At 39.4% G+C, this 17,904-nt stretch overlaps 1 protein-coding gene across 3 annotated transcripts in view; it reads right to left on the bottom strand.

Moving 5' to 3' along the window:
• LOC106565727 (contactin-4) overlaps window positions 1-15,657 on the bottom strand; it is a 257,951-nt gene extending 242,294 nt beyond the window's left edge. For 2 of the 3 annotated variants that reach the window (XM_014133149.3, XM_014133151.3), the window contains exon 1: window positions 15,063-15,657. The gene's annotated coding sequence lies outside the window, so the exon portion shown is untranslated. The remainder of the gene's footprint in view (window positions 1-15,062) is intronic. The other variant, XM_014133150.3, reaches the window with a different exon arrangement.
• Window positions 15,658-17,904: the final 2,247 nt, after the last annotated feature.

Below are 17,904 nucleotides of genomic sequence, written 5' to 3'. Positions count from 1 at the left end.
AGTGTATATATATTTTTTTTCAGAACATTAACCTGTTGGGGTGTAGGGGGCAGTATTTTCACGGCCGGATGAAAAATGTACCCAAATTAAACTGGTTACTACTCTGGCCCAGAAACTAGAATATGCATATTATTAGTAGATTTGGATAGAAACCACTCTGAAGTTTCTAAAACTGTTTGAATGGTGTCTGTGAGTATAACAGATCTCATATGGCAGGCAAAAACCTGAGAAAAATCCAACCAAGAAGTGGAAAGTCTGAGAATTGTAGTTCTTCTTTTGATTCTCTATCGAAACAACAGTTTCTGTGGGGTCACATTGCACTTCCTAAGGCTTCCATTGGCTGTCAACAGCCTTCAGAAAGTGGTTTGAGCATTCTCCTGTCACTGGGCCGATAATAGGAGCTCAGTCACTGAGTGGCCTGCCTGGAGACAAAGGGATTGGATATGCTCGATCCCGCGAGTGCGCCGTTCCTTCTTTTTCTTCTTGAATGAATATGCTATTGTCCGGTTGGAATATTATCGCAATTTTACATAAAAAATACCATAAAGATTGATTTTAAACAGCGTTTGACATGCTTCTCAGTACGGTAATGAAACATTTAGACTTTTCGTCTCTGGTACCGCGCATGCGCGTTATGCCTTTGGATAAGTGATCTGTACACACGAACAAAACGGAGGTATTTGGACATAAATATGGATTATTTCGAACAAAAACAAAATTTATTGTGGAAGTAGCAGTACTGGGAGTGCATTCTGATGAAGATCAGCAAAGGTAAGAGAATATTTCTAATACTAATTCTGAGTTTAGGTTGCCCCGAACTTGGCGGGTGTCTGTATAGCTCGCTGTGATGGCTGAGCTATGTACTCAGATTATTGAAAAATGTGCTTTCTCCGTAAAGCTATTTTAAAATCTGACACAGCGGTTGCATCCATGGGTAGTCTATCTATAATGCTTAAAATAATTGTTATATATTTTGTCAACGTTTATGATGAGTATTTTTGTAAATTGATATGCACATTCACCGGACGTTTTGGTGGGAATAGATTTTCTGAATATCACGCGCCATTGTAAAATGCTGTTTTTGGATTTAAATATGAACTTTATCAAACAAAACATACACGTATTGTGTAACATAATGTCCTAGGAGTGTCATCTGATGAAGATCGTCAAAGGTTAGTGCTTCATTTAGCTGTGTTTTGGGTTTTATTGACACATGTCCTTGCTTGGAAAATGGCTGTGTGATTATTTTTGTCTATGTACTCTCCTAACATAATCTAATGTTTTGCTTTTGCTGTAAAGCCTTTTTGAAATCGGACAATGTGGTTACATCAAGGAGAAGTGTATCTTTAAAATGGTGCTTCCCACGTAGCCCATAGAAATTAACCATGAATGTTCGCTTATTTTGTACTGTTCTGTAGTTTCGACCCGATGATTCGTCTGACAAACAAAGAACTTTGCGTCCTGCAGGCCCAGGCATGGATCAAAGCTGGCGAGACATACAATGATGTCATCTTCACAGACGAATCAACTGTGGCCCTTGAGCAATTTGCTCAAAATTGCTACAGAAAAAAAGGAAGAAGATCAAGCAAGCCGAGTCCCAAGCTTCCACTCAAACTCGCTAAGGACCAGGCCCATATTTGATTTTTGATTTTAAGTTTGGCTATTTACAAAGCAAAAGGTACCTCAAATATTGTAGCCTACACCTCACGGACTGCTATGTGTTCCACAATAATTCACTGTTGCCTCCTTTTTCAGGTATCATGGCTCGAGATTTCTTTGAGGAAGAAATCATCAAGAGATATGCTGGACCCTATGTCAGAGAGGTGTTTCTGGGAGCACATAGTTTCTTTCAAGGTAGGATTATAGCAATATTTTGTTATGTTCAGGCCTATTTACATGTATATTTCTAGTATTGTACCTAATGTTGGCTGTTAGGCTAAATGTATTTTTTTGTTCTCCAAATGCAGACAATGACCCAAAACATTGAAAATGAGGGCATAAATGAGGGCATAAACTGGGTCAAGATGCCAGCAGAGTAAGCAGACCTTCATGTAGTAAAATAAATGTTAAATAAAAAATAAATAAATGACCTACAACACCTACAGTAGGCCTACAGTATATCTAAAAAATGTTTTTATCTCTACATGTAGGTCTCCTGATTTAAACCCGATCAAACTTGTATGGCATCAACTGAAAACATTCATCCGTAACTCTGCCAAGCCGACAAGCAAAGATGAACTGGTCAAGGCCATCAAGATGTTTTGGCTAGAGAAATTGATGATCCAACAATGCATCAAATACATTGATCATATCAGCAAGGTTTACCCGTGGTCATGAAGCTGGGTGGAAGTGCAACTAAAATGTAGTTTAAATAAACATCTGCATTTTGAATGTCTTTTTTCTCGTTATTTTATTAACGAAAGCATAAAGATGTTGATGAAGAAATACTGCACTGCTGTTTTGCGTTAGAAATGTAACGCTTTAGAGTACTTAAGCATCGAATGCATTGCAAGTAGGGGGATTTCCACACCTACAGTAGCTGGGCTATAAAGACTCTATTGTCCTGCTAATAGGGCTACACCTGCTACAGTACACTTGTGAAAAACTAGGGTTTGAAAACCTGTTTTCAAAATGCCACCAGCTATCCATCACTCACTGTAAATAAAAACACAGCAGCGTGTTTAAAAATCAAATCAAATTGTATTGGTCACGTACACATGGTTAGCAGATGTTATTGGGAGCATAGGGAAATGCTTATGCTTCTAGATCCGACAGTGCAGCAGTATCTAACAGGTAATATCTAACAATTCCACAACAAAACCTAATGCAAACAATCTAGTAAAGGAATGGGACATGAATATATAAGTATAAAATATATGGATGAGCAGTGACAAAGCGGCTAAGATGCAATAGTTAGTAAAGAATATATAGTGAAGGATACAGTATACAGTATATACATATGAGACGAGTAATGCGAGATATGTAAACATTATTAAAGTGCCATTATTAAAGTGACTAGTGTTCCATTTATTAAAGTGGCCAATGATATCTGTGCTAGTGGTGGCTGTTAAACAATCTGATGGCCTTGAGATAGAAGCTGTTTTACAATCTCTCTGTCCCAGCTTTGATGCACTTCCACTGACCTCGCCTTCTGAATGGAAGCGGGGTGAACAGGTAGTGGCTCAGGTGGTTGTTGTCTTTGATGATCTTTTTTGCCTTCTTGTGACATCGGGTGTTGTAGGTGTCCTGGAGGGCAGGTAGTTTGCCCCCGATGCTGCGTTGTGCAGACTCCTCCTCCCTTACCCATCCCACCCCCCCTCCCCCCACTGCGCGAACACTGCTATCTCAGTGGATAAAGCTGGAGAACTGCAAGGCAATCCCATTGTGTGCCACTCGGGAACCATGACAAATATGACCAATATATATTGTCCTACTAATAGCCCATCCTAGAAACATTGTTTACGGAATTCACAGCCTGCTACGCTTGTGAAAAACAGGGTTAGTAATATATCTGTGAGAATATCTAAGGGGCTTTTATATAATTCTAAATGAATAAATAATAATAATTATAATCACTTTGTTTTAAAAAATGAACGATATTTTGGAGATTATTTCGTTTTCAAATAACGTAAAGTGAGCAAGGAAAAGACTGTTCTTGAACACGGGATGAGACATTGTTTTTATTTTTTTTATTGAATATGCAAAACATACAATATACTTGCAGTGAAGCCGCTCAACAACTACACCACACCAGTCATCCAAGACTCCCATTCAGAGCGACACACAGAAGCATCCAGGGTCAACGCCCTGCTCAAGGGCACATCGACAGATCTCCCACCAGGCCAAAAAAACAGGGACCCGAACCCTCCAAGATCCCCGCCACAGTTCCCCAATAGCTGTCCCTCAACCTTCCGAGACCCCTCGCACAGTCCATCCCCCCCCAAGAAGAAAAAATAAATAAAAATACAATTAATTCCATTTCCCACCCTCAAGAACACCCCAATGCACCAACAACCAAGAAAATGAACTAAAGAGAAAAAAGAAAAAGACAAAAGAAAACAGCAAACAACAATGTAAAAAAAAACAAAGGACATCAAGGACAACTAAAATCATAACAGCAATGCCAAGTGTATATGTTTGTGTGCATGTCTGGCACTATTACATGCATGTGTGCCCGTGTATGTGTGTATTTGAATGAGAGTGTGTGTATATGCATGTGTACAAACACCTGCACGGCATCAGCATCAGCCTCAGGCAACCCGGCATTAGCTACTGCCCTCAGTGTCATTCAAACTTACTTTTTATTATGCTTTATTTTGACTTTATTTTTGACTTTTATCTTTGACCATCATTCTATCTCCTGCAAAGCAACTCCACTCCCACTTGTCTCCAATTCCCCATCCCAACCCTCAGCCCATCACACCCATCTCTGCTGGCCACCCTCTTCGGAATGTTATGCAACATAAATATTTCAACTATGCTGTGATGTTTAACGTACAATTTCAATCTATCTAATCGAATAGAATCCACAAATTGAGAGTTGAAGATAAATACTTTTACTGAGAGTATTAGCATATTAGTAATTGACTGACCAGGTCTGTCCAGATCTCCTAACAGTAGTATTTCTAGGGTCAATTTTATATCAATGCTATGCATTTTCAGCCATTTCTGAACCAGAGACCAGAAACAGGAAACCTGAGGGCAATACTAAAATAAATGGTCTATTGATTCTGTATCCTCACAACAAAATCTGCAGAGCTTCGATGATTTTATGCCCCAAATCTTCAACATTTTGTTGGTGGCAAGAATTCTATATAATCATTTTAGCTGAAAAGCACAAAGTCTTGAATCTTGCGTTGTTTTATATATCAACTCATACACCCTGTACCATTGAATCGGTACATCAAAAATCTCTTCCCAACTATTTTGCAATCTGTATAGCACAGTTCTCAACATCCTGGTCCTTAAATGAAACTGTTATACTTTCCTATATATGCTATTTTTATTCCTCTGCCAGTTTTTATCCTTTATATTGGGCAGAGCAGTTCTCTACCTCCTCCTGCTGCCACCTGCCTACTCCATTTTTGGGGTAATGCTGTAATCAATTGGTTGCACTCTAGAATTGAGCAGACCTTCCCGTACAATTCTGATAATTCCATGAAGGACATAACTCCACCATTTCAATTTACAATATAATTTAAGAACAAAATACCCTCTTCAAACATCTTTCCCATAAATACAGGTATTTTATCAACCAGCACATTTGAGTTCAGACTAGAGGTCGACCGATTATGCTTTTTCAACGCCGATACCGATACCGATTATTGGAGGACCAAAAAAGGCCGATAACGAATAATCGGACAATTTTTTTTATTTATTTGTAATAATGACAATTACAACAATACTGATTGAACACTTATTTTAACTTAATACAATACATCAATAAAATCAATTTAGCCTCAAATAAATAATGAAACATGTTCAATTTGGTTTAAATAATGCAAAAACAAAGTGTTGGAGAAGAACGTAAAAGTGCAATATGTGCCATGTAAAAAAGCTAACGTTTAACCTCTTGGGGCTAGGTGGGACGCTAGCGTGCCACCTGTGGTGCACTCCATCAACAGCAGGTGCATTTCAAGAGCGGCAAATTTGAATCCAAATAAATGTCAAAATTCAAATTTTTCAAAAATACAACTATGTTACACCATTTGAAAGATAAACATCTCCTTAATCTAACCACGTTTTACGATTTCAAAAAGGTTTTACGGCGAAAGCATAAATTTAGAGTATGTTAGGACAGTACATTTACAAGAGTTGTGTGTAATGTTTTGTCAAGTCAAAGACAGGGTCACCAAAACCATAAAACCAGCTAAAATGATACACTAACCTTTTACAATCTCCATCAGATGACACTCCTAGGACATTATGTTAGACAATGCATGCATTTTTAGTTCTATCAAGTTCATATTTATATACAAAAACAGCGTTTTACTATGGCATTGATGTTGAGGAAATCGTTTCCCTCCAATAACCGGCAGTCAAGTCAGCGTCACAAATTAAATAATTAAAATTAGAAAACATTGGTAAAATATTATATTGTCATTTAAAGAATTATAGATTTACATCTTTTGAACGCAATCAACTTGCCAGATTTAAAAATAACCTTACTGGGAAATCACACTTTGCAATAATCTGAGCACTGTGCCCAGAAAAATACGCGTTGCGATACAGACTAGACGTCATGTTGGGGAGATCTAAAATCGAAAATACTATGTAAATAATCCATTACCTTTGATTCTCTTCATCAGATGTCACTTCCAGGTATCACAGGTCCATAACGAATGTAGTTTTGTTCAAAAAAGCTCATCATTTATGTCCAAAAATCTCCGTCTCGTTAGCACATGATGTAAGCCAGCCGGACTTCTCGTCATGAACGAGGGGAAAAAATATATTTCCGTTCGTTCAAACATGTCAAACGTTGTATAGCATAAATCATTAGGGCCTTTTTTAACCAGAACATGAATAATATTCAAGGTGGACGAATGCATAGCCTTTTATAACGTATTGGAACGAGGGTACCCAACATGAAGTAGCGCGCCAGGTGTCTAATGGGACATCACCGTTCCATGGCTCTTGTTCGGTCAGATCTCCCTCCAGAAGACTCAAAACACTTTGTAAAGGCTGGTGACATCTAGTGGAAGCAATAGGAAGTGCCAAAATATTCCTAAACCCCTGTGTTTTTCAATGGGATAGGTTTAAACTCAATACAACACATCAGGTATCCACTTCCTGTCAGAAAATGTCTCAGGGTTTTGCCTGCCAAATGAGTTCTGTTATACTCACAGACACCATTCAAACAGTTTTGGAAACTTTAGAGTGTTTTCTATCCATATATAATAAGTATATGCATATTCTAGTTACTGGGTAGGATTAGTAACCAGATTAAATCGGGTACATTTTTTTTATCCAGACGTGCAAATGCTGCCCCCTAGACCCAACAGGTTAAGTTCCTTGCTCAGAACATGAGAACATATGAAAGCTGGTGGTTCCTTTTAACATCAGTCTTCAATATTCCCAGGCAAGAAGTTTTAGGTTGTAGTTATTATAGGAATTATAGGACTATTTCTCTCTATACGATTTGTATTTCATATACCTTTGACTATTGGATGTTCTTATAGGCACTTTAGTATTGCCAGTGTAACAGTATAGATTCCGTCCCTCTCCTCGCTCCTACCTGGGCTCGAACCAGGAACACATCGACAACAGCCACCCTCGAAGCAGCATTACCCATGTAGAGCAAGGGGAAAAACTACTCCAAGTCTCAGAGCGAGTGACGTTTGAAACGCTATTAGCGCGCACCCGGCTAACTAGCTAGCCATTTCACATCGGTTACACCAGCCTAATCTTGGGAGTTGACAGGCTTGAAGTCAAACAGCGCAATGCATTGCGAAGGGCTGCTGGCAAACGCACAAAAGTTTGAATGAACGCTTACGAGCCTGCTGCTGCCTACCATCGCTCAGTCGGACTGCTCTATCAAATCATAGACTTAATTATAACATAATAACACACAGAAATACGAGCCTTAGGTCATTAATATGGTCGAATCCGGAAACTCTCATCACGAAAACAAAACGTTTTTCCTGTCAGTGAAATACGGAACCGTTCCGTATTTTATCTAACGGGTGGCATCCCTAAGTCAAAATGTTCCTGTTACATTGCACAACCTTCAATGTTATGTCATAGTTACGTAAAATTCTGGCAAATTAGTTCGCAACGAGCCAGGCGGCCCAAACTGTTGCATATACCCTGACTCTGCGTGCAATGAACGCAAAATGACACAATTTCACCTGGTTAATATTGCCTGCTAACCTGGATTTATTTTAGCTAATACAGGTTTAAAAATATATACTTCTGTGTATTGATTTTAAGAAAGGCATTGATGTTTATGGTTAGGTACAGTCGTGCAACGATTGTGCTTTTTTCTCAAATGCGCTTTTGTTAAATCATCCCCCGTTTGGCGAAGTCGGCTGTCTTTGTTAGGAAGAAATAGTCTTCACAGTTCGCAACGAGCCAGGCGGCCCAAACTGCTGCATTATACCCTGACTCTGTTTGCAAGAGAAGTGACACATTTTCCCTAGTTAACCTCTATGGGCTAGGTGGGACGCAGGCGTCCCCCCCGTGGTGCACTCCATCAACAGCAGGTGCATTTCAAGAGCGGCAAATTTGAATCCAAATAAATGTCAAAATTCAAATTTTTCAAACATACAACTATTTTACACCCTTTGAAAGATAAACATCTCCTTAATCTAACCACGTTTTACGATTTCAAAAAGGTTTTACGGCGAAAGCATAAATTTAGAGTATGTTAGGACAGTACATTTACAAGAGTTGTGTGTAATGTTTTGTCAATTCAAAGACAGGGTCACCAAAACCATAAAACCAGCTAAAATGATGCACTAACCTTTTACAATCTCCATCAGATGACACTCCTAGGACATTATGTTAGACAATGCATGCATTTTTAGTTCTATCAAGTTCATATTTATATCCAAAAACAGCGTTTTACTATGGCATTGATGTTGAGGAAATCGTTTCCCTCCAATAACCGGCAGTCAAGTCAGCATCACAAATTAAATAATTAAAATTAGAAAACATTGGTAAAATATTATATTGTCATTTAAAGAATTATAGATTTACATCTCTTGAACGCAATCAACTTGCCAGATTTAAAAATAACCTTACTGGGAAATCACACTTTGCAATAATCTGAGCACTGCGCCCAGAAAAATACGCGTTGCGATACAGACTAGTCGTCATGTTGGGGAGATCTAAAATCGAAAATACTATGTAAATAATCCATTACCTTTGATTCTCTTCATCAGATGTCACTTCCAGGTATCACAGGTCCATAACGAATGTAGTTTTGTTCAAAAAAGCTCATAATTTATGTCCAAAAATCTCTGTCTTGTTAGCACATGATCTAAGCCCGCCGGACTTCACTTCATGAACGAGGGGAAAAAATATATTTACGTTCGTTCAAACATGTCAAACGTTGTATAGCATAAATCATTAGGGCCTTTTTTAACCAGAACATGAATAATATTCAAGGTGGACGAATGCATACTCTTTTATAACATATTGGAACGAGGGTACCCAACATGAACTCGCGCGCCAGGTGTCTAATGGGCCATCATCGTTCCATGGCTCTTGTTCGGTCAGATCTCCCTCCAGAAGACTCAAAACACTTTGTAAAGGCTGGTGACATCTAGTGGAAGCAATAGGAAGTGCCAAAATATTCCTCAGCCCCTGTGTTTTTCAATGGCATAGGTTTAAAGGTAATACAACACATCAGGTATCCACTTCCTGTCAGAAAATGTCTCAGGGTTTTGCCTGCCAAATGAGTTCTGTTATACTCACAGACACCATTCAAACAGTTTTAGAAACTTTAGAGTGTTTTCTATCCATATATAATAAGTATATGCATATTCTAGTTACTGGGTAGGATTAGTAACCAGATTAAATCGGGTACATTTTTTTTATCCAGCCGTGTCAATACTGCCCCCTAGCCCTAACAGGTTAAACAAAGAAGAGCTCTCAAGTAAGTATACCAAAACATTCAAGGGCCATTTTCTCAAAAGTGGGTTTACAAGTTTATCAACTTTCAAAGCAAAATTACTTTCCCATTGTTCCTCAACTGTGTTCATCCACCTCTGGCCTGCTGGCCCCCCTACCTCTGTGGAAGCACAGTTCCCACAGTTCCCGCTCAGCCCAGTCAAAACGGTTCGCTGCTCTGGCACCCCAATGGTGGAACAAGCTCTCTCACGACACCAGGACTGCGGAGTCAATCACCACCTTCCGGAGACACCTAAAACCCCACCTCTTTAAGGAATACCTGGGATAGGATAAAGTAATCCTTCTAACCCCCCCACCCCAAAAGATATAGATGTACTATTGTAAAGTGGTTGATCCACTGGATATCATAAGGTGAATGCACCAATTTGTAAGTCGCTCTGGATAAGAGCGTCTGCTAAATGACGTAAATGTAAATGTAAATGTAGTGTATGATATACAATTTTCTAGCTCTGAGTATCTACTTTTAACCAATTTAAAACATACAATTTCAAATGTTGCTACACAGGACCAAATCCAGGTGGTAAATGCAGGCGAATATATTGATAAAAGTCACCTTGTTCAAGAGAGATTTACACGGTTATCAAAACGTCAGGCCAGGGTAAGCCTACATGAAACACAGCCCTTATTTTAATTGTTTCTAAAATTCCCCATGGGAAAAATATATGGTGGAACAACGATTGTAACCATTTCCTTGTTTGACTGCTAGGATTTATGGGTATTATGACTCATACTGTGGTACTCTATTTGGGGGGGGATCCCTAATAAATACAAATACACCTATCCAAGCCCCATAAGGTCAAACACTGAAAATATAGAGTAGGGGGTGAGAGGGTTTATAAAAAATGTTAAAAGATCTTTGCTTGTACCTTGACGTGTTGAGAGGGCTTTCAGCTAAAACCAGTGTATGATATACAATTTTCTAGCTCTGAGTATCTACTTTTAACCAATTTAAAACATACAATTTCAAATGTTGCTACACAGGACCAAATCCAGGTGGTAAATGCAGGCGAATATATTGATAAAAGTCACCTTGTTCAAGAGAGATTTACACGGTTATCAAAACGTCAGGCCAGGGTAAGCCTACATGAAACACAGCCCTTATTTTAATTGTTTCTAAAATTCCCCATGGGAAAAATATATGGTGGAACAACGATTGTAACCATTTCCTTGTTTGACTGCTAGGATTTATGGGTATTATGACTCATACTGTGGTACTCTATTTGGGGGGGGATCCCTAATAAATACAAATACACCTATCCAAGCCCCATAAGGTCAAACACTGAAAATATAGAGTAGGGGGTGAGAGGGTTTATAAAAAATGTTAAAAGATCTTTGCTTGTACCTTGACGTGTTGAGAGGGCTTTCAGCTAAAACCAGGCACATGTTAATGAAAATTAAGTAACCCTTGTGTTTGCTTTTTCATCCCGCACCCCTGCCTCCTCCCCTCTTCCCTTTACTCTGCCTTTGATCTCCAGGGTTTATGCTATGTTCCAAGAAGGAGGCGTGGAGACAAGACGACGAACAGCTTGAGCAAAATTCAAGCCCCCCTTTCGAGACTGGCTGCCTATCGAGGACAAGTGACAGGAAGAACTAGCCGCTGCACCTCCTGTCTCTTGATTCTGCCTCTTTCCTCTCTCCTCATCCTTTAACTCTTTCTATTTTCTCCCACCAGATGAAATTCTGCATCTATTGACGTCTGATTTCCCAACAATCTGGCCACTCATCCCATCCCCTCTTCCCTTCTCCATCTCTGAAGACCTCCTCCCATTCCTTAATGCCCTAATGAATTGCAGTTTTACAGCTATTTTCCTGCAATTCTACCCATTTTGCCATGGGGTGGAGAGATTTATTTTGCCATTTTAAATAAAATTTCCTGCAATTCTACACATTTTGTAATGACTTATGCCATGTTAATGTGATATTGGAGTTAGAATGACCATCAAAATCAATAGGGTCCCTGAGCACGTGCCCTGCATGCCAGTCGGTATTCGGACATGATTGCTACAAGTTTAGATAGCTGGATAAACTAACTAACAATCAAAAAATGGTTAGCTGACATGGCTAATTGAGTGACTGTCAGTAACTGACATTAATTGCACCTGGTATATTCTACTATTTTTACTCTCAATAGTAAGTTGACACCCCCATCTGAGTCGCCCAGACCCCCCCCGCCCCCCCCCCCCCCCCCCCCATAAGCGACCGCTTATGTCGCTTATACCTGGAACTGGTGCTGCTCTCTACTGGGAAGGGTGATATGAGGGAATTACATAATATTGAGAAAGGTTTCTTTCATGGTGTGATGATAATGTCTGGTGTGATGATAACGAACAAAATTACAATTTCAGCACGTTATCAAGCGTGAATTTAGGAAAAAGTCTAAAGATCTATTTTAATTCAACATGGTGACTGATACAGTGTCTCTAAACCGTATTGATACATCTGATTGAGTGGGGAGAGGATTTCTGCCAATACTATATGGTTACTGATTAAGAGGGACAGACACATTTGGCTTATCTTCACTGCTGCCTAACTGAATCCTGCTCCAATAAGAGATAAAATGAGAAGAAAATGCTGAAGAGTTCCTTGCACATGAAACGGGCACAATGCCTCTCTTTTGGACTGAGATAGCTTGACAGGAACTCATCTTAATGTACGCGCACTTCAGTCGCTTGTTCGGAACACATTTTTTTTTACAGCAGCGTTACACAATTTACATGGATTCGAAAGGCTATTATGGAAAACAGAGAATTGACCCCTTTTCTTTACACGTTTTCCTGGAGAGAGAAAACATTTGTTATACTGTACATGAAATAGAAATACCCCAGATGACACATGTTCTCAATACTTCTACCAGCAGGAACTATCCAATGAAATGTCTCTAACTGTAACTATCCCAAAATCGTTTTAATGTCACTTATGCACTACATCCCTTCTGAGAGTCTGTTGGCCTGAAGGCATTTTTTTCTACTTCCTGCAAAGCTGCATCTGCCAGGGCACTCTCTAGTCCATCAAGAAACCACCACACATGCATGTCTAAGAGATTGTCACTGGAATGTGTGGCAACAATTAACACACGTATAAACCAACCAACCATGTGTCTATAGCAAATCCTATATGCCAGATAGCTAAGTCATTCCAAGTCTGGTTTGTCTCTGCAGGGTGCCTGTTGAGTCCATTGAGATGCATGGTGCATGTCAGGCAGGTGATTACTTTCATCAGAAATGCACAAGGGAGGAGGAAGTGGTGAAGATTCACAACATGGGACTGCATGGCCAACTAGTTCTTGTTATTGTGGAATTCATGATTGAGGAAATGTCCTCAATAATGTCCATATGAACCGTGAGGGGACAGAAGATCCATTCATAGCTATCAGACAAACCCTGTGGCAATTTGCAGCACAGCCTCATCTATATCAATCATCTAAATTAACAAGGATGCTTTTCATCTCCCACAGCAAATCAGATATCCCATCTTATTATACATTCCACATTCAGAGCACACCTTACCAGTAACTCACATTAACTCACAGAGGAGAGGACTCTGGCAGCCATGGAGAAAGCAGATACACTATTACCACTAGCATGATACAAATAACACATTTGGTCATCCAGTAATAATTATTTAATGTAAGAGCAGACTAAAACCATACAGATTCTCAAATATCTAGTATGCATATTAAAGGAGCAGGTTTAGTTATGCCTCTGGCTACAGTGAGAGTATGCGGACTCATCTGTTAGCCCCCCATCTAGATCAGATCAGATAAGGGCACTGGGCAACAGTAGCAGAGTACCATGAGGCTGATGGACAGATGTTAGGATTAGTCCTGTGTTGATCACTAGGAAATGAGTTTGACTGGTGGCCAGGGGCGTAGTGGTGCTGGAGTGCACCAGAGCAAATCTCCGCCACTTCTCAGAATGGTGCTTGTTTAGATCAAAGATGAATCAATGTCTTGCAAAATCACTTACTGATTCATTAGTATTCTACATAGGCCTAACATACCGAATATAATACTAACATAATGTTACTGTTTGACAAAAAACACCACTTAATTTCTTATGAAATGTTAGGATAGTTCTGCTGAATGGTCGCATCTCATGCGACCTTAACTCAACAGCGTGCGCTACTAGGCTAAAGGTGTGTTTTGATTGAAACAACATACAGGTAGCTGTAGCTGGTTAATGCCATCTGCTCTAAAATTAGCTGAAACAGTAGCTACTTATATCATTATGAAAACTAGATGCATATTCCCATAAAACTGATTGAGATCAAATGGTTGGCATGCAGATGCAGATTGGACGTTTCACCCATAAAATGTGATGAATTATTATTCACAATTGACAGTGATGATGGCCTAATTTGGTGTTTGAGGGTAATATAAACATATCATTTTCTTTGAGGCAATATAGGCTACAGTATGTGTAGCCATAGGCAGACTTGCATTAGGAGGATGCATTTTATGCATATTTTAAAACGATATTATTAAATAAACTACCTGTAGGTACAAACTTGGATTGACAAAATGATGACTACATAAAAAATGTTTTGCTCCGGAATAAAAAATTAATAGCACTACTCCACTGCTGGTGGCTGAAGATAACTAATGTAGGAAGGATGCTATTTATGATATTGATATTAACTATATTGATATGTATTTACATTTCCTGACAAACCTATGCATACTTGCAAAAACATGTACTTGTATAGCCTGTACATGATAGAAATAATGTAGAATAGAATATTTTCTGGAATATTTATGTTTGGCTAGACATAGGACACTATGACCGCAGTTGGTCGTCAACTACATAATCAACAAATCCGGCATGGATTATGATAGGGAGTCGACGCAAGGGATTAGGCTACCAAACATCTGCACGCACTAATCAGTGTGGTGGCACACAGCTACTGAATTTGTAGCCTACTTCTAGCATGATAGCGCCCTAACAAAATCAACACTCGGGCAAATCAGATCACTATACCGTAACTCCAAGTGGGTTACGCACGCGTAAAATGCACGGGGGACCCTGTTTACTGACGTAAAATAAAGCCTACTCAAATGTTGTAAATATGGGATAACACTAGTAGGCTATAGGCTATGATTATTCACGCAAAAGTTACAGAGGTTCCTTTTCACCTGCAGTGTGGGCTATAAACCTACTATGGACTAGCCTGCTATAGTTTCTAACACTGGTTGAACAATTCCACTTGAATTAAATACAATTTCAAACAGGCTAATGCAAATAAATAAACAAACTACTTTGACAATAGAGTCTATTCGATTAGTTTACAACAAGACACCAATAACAGGTTAATAATAGTCGAATAATGGCAATAACAGCCTACTAAATACTAATAGCCTACTAAATACTACTAGGCCCTTTAAATAATAATAATGATAGGCTAATAATAAGAATAACAATAAATACTCTTACCGTATGTGTAATTATCCTTGCAATTGGTATTTCATTGAAATAATCCGTGTTTTGATACTCCTAACAAAATTCTGTACACAGACATCACTGTGTTGAATCGTGGCAATGCTGTTGGTGAGTGAGTTGGGCGGCTATGCACAATTAATACCCGTCCCTCACTAGAGTGCAAAAGGTATTGTATCACCGACCGAATACATTCAAATAGTAACCTACTCTATGAATGTCGCTTTCGTTGTTTGCAATATAGGTAAAGAGTGCACAGTTTAGCAGTTTGCTTTACGGAGCTCCCCGCGACTGTTGATAACTAAAGACGTACTTACAGTGATGCACCAGTTTCCCTACCCGGAGCAGAGCAAGCACACGAGCTGTCTCTCGGCTAGGCACTCAGTCACCGCACCGAGCATCCAAGCGGCACAGACCCTTCTGGGTAGTCTAAGTGGTCGGGATATAATATAACAAGTCTTTCAGTTGGGCTCTAATACAAAACAACTACGCGAGCTGTAAAGCAGCCCAATTCAGCATTACCCGGCAAGTATCGTAAAATACTATGTTTCCCATTGATTAGAAATGCAGCGTCATGCCAACAATGCATGAATAATTCTACCTTCTCCTACAGTGGCGTGCGCTGGCACGAGAGGGACACCTCCCACATATTTAGGACTTGTCTTGAGGAAATATCTTTTACAATAACTTTAAAGTTCGCTGGCATCATTATAAAACAGTAGTCTAACTAGATATAGCCCTATTAACACGAATGTGATAGCTAGGCAACCCTAATAGGTGAAACGAAAAACAAGTGTCTATTCAAATGTTTAAAAGGTATTCTGGCTTCCAAAGACTACCAACAAAATGATAACAATTGTTCATTTAAACCGTGTCTGAGAGCTTTCTAAAACATATTTTTCCATACAATATTTTCTGTAGTGTCTGAAACTAGCAAGCAGACAGGTAATAACCTGAGGTTTATCCTTTTAGAGGCAAGGTTTAGTGTCCTCACTCTAAATGGATCAGCCTGTAACCCTGAGAAGACTACACCCAGAATGCATTAGCTGATCAAGTATTTATCTCTTCTTAATGAGATCACATCTCACCATTTGGATATTGCATTTTCCATTCAATACAATGAAATTCCACTAAATTAAGCAGAATTGGCCGATGTTAATAAATATTTCTCATTGACAACAATGAGACGGTTTAAAGGATATAGGGTTGTACCTTGTGAGCAGAAGGTCCATGAGGTCAGTTGGAGAACCTTAAACCTTTACATCTACATCTTAATCAATTAACTGATTCTATCAACATCTGTGACTACCAGTGGAATGCTCTAGTACCACTCCATAGACACATCTCTCTCTCGCCCTCTGTATGTGTGTGTGTGTGTGTGTTTACTACGCTAATAACAAAACATCATCCTCTTGGGAACATACAACAATCCACTAGGTGGCAACAAACTTTCAAGTGAGTTGTCAAAATAAGCCCCTTTGTGCCAGAGGTAATTGTCAGTAGCCTGCCATACTGACATTTGAATTCAGTTGTTGTTTATTTATTTCCACTTAGACGTACAGGCACCAAATTATTGACTTATTCATTCATATAGAGTAAGAAAGTTCTTAAAACATTTCCAAATTGTCTGTCTGTCTGTCTGTCTATCTAGCTCTATACCTATATCCATTGTACTGTAGATGTATGAATTGAATTAAACACGTAAGTCTGCTTAACCTAATTAATTCAACCTTTGATCTCTTACTTTTCCATTATCCTCATTGAAGTGTTAATTATAGTAAGTGGGATTTAAGAAAATCTACTCCTTTTAAAATAGTCAATGGAAAAAACGGCAATAATTAAGGAGAAGTAGATAATATTCCCAGTGGGCATTGCAAAGAAGTTGGTATGGAAAAGAGCTTCAGTACAGAAGACAGAGAGAACTGAGAACAATGACCATAACTAACATAGTTCTTATTGTCTGTTTGCAAACATATTTAACTATAATATTATATGATTTTACTTTTTCAGATGATTTTAGTTGTTTTCCATATGCTTGTGCATCTATGTTTTTATTTCCCTGTTGAGCTGTAAACAATGTCTTTGTTTTCACTCTGAGCTTGGTAATGACTGCATTGCCAAGACATTTAACCCCCAGACTACCTGTCTTCTTGCTAAGGATAGAGAACTCTCTGAACCAAGAAATAGAGCCAGTTATACTCCACAAATGGAAGAGCTTTTTCACCAGAATAAATACTTTAGATTGGATTATTAAGTACAATACTAATCGATAGAAGCATCAGGTATGTGCTAAACTATCTAGACTGACACATTATGAAGGCACAGCGTTATCTGGACCCAAGGGGTAGTTAATTAAGCTGAGCTGTTGTTGATTTGGGGTGAGGGCTCTGCCTCTCCTGTTATGACTTACTGTATAGATATACCATAACATAGCATACTTACTGACTGTATGCCATAGAGGATTGACACTAGATAATTATGTTAGAAACCCTGACACAGCCTCCTGAGTGGCGCAGCGGTCTAAAGCACTGCATCGCAGTGCTTGAGGCATCACTACAGACCCGGGTTTAATCCTACGCTGTGTCACAGCCGGTCGTGACTGTGAGACCCATGAGGCGGTACACAATTGGTCCGGGTTAGGGGAGGGGTTGGCCGGCCGGGATTTCTTTGTCCGATCGCGCTCTAGCGACTCCTCGGGCCGGGCGCCTGCAAGCTGATTGCGGTCGCCAGCTGGACAGCATTTCCTCTGACAAGTTGGTGTGGCTGGTTAAGCGAGCAGTAGGGCTTGGCAGGGTCGTGTTTTGGAGGACGCATGGCTATCGACCTTCGCCTCTCCCGA

Source organism: Salmo salar, chromosome 12 (genome assembly GCF_965601325.2).
Source record: "Salmo salar chromosome 12, fSalSal1, whole genome shotgun sequence".
In the NCBI taxonomy this organism is placed as follows: Eukaryota; Metazoa; Chordata; class Actinopteri; order Salmoniformes; family Salmonidae; genus Salmo; species Salmo salar.
This window is presented reverse-complemented; position numbering and strand designations above follow the sequence as displayed.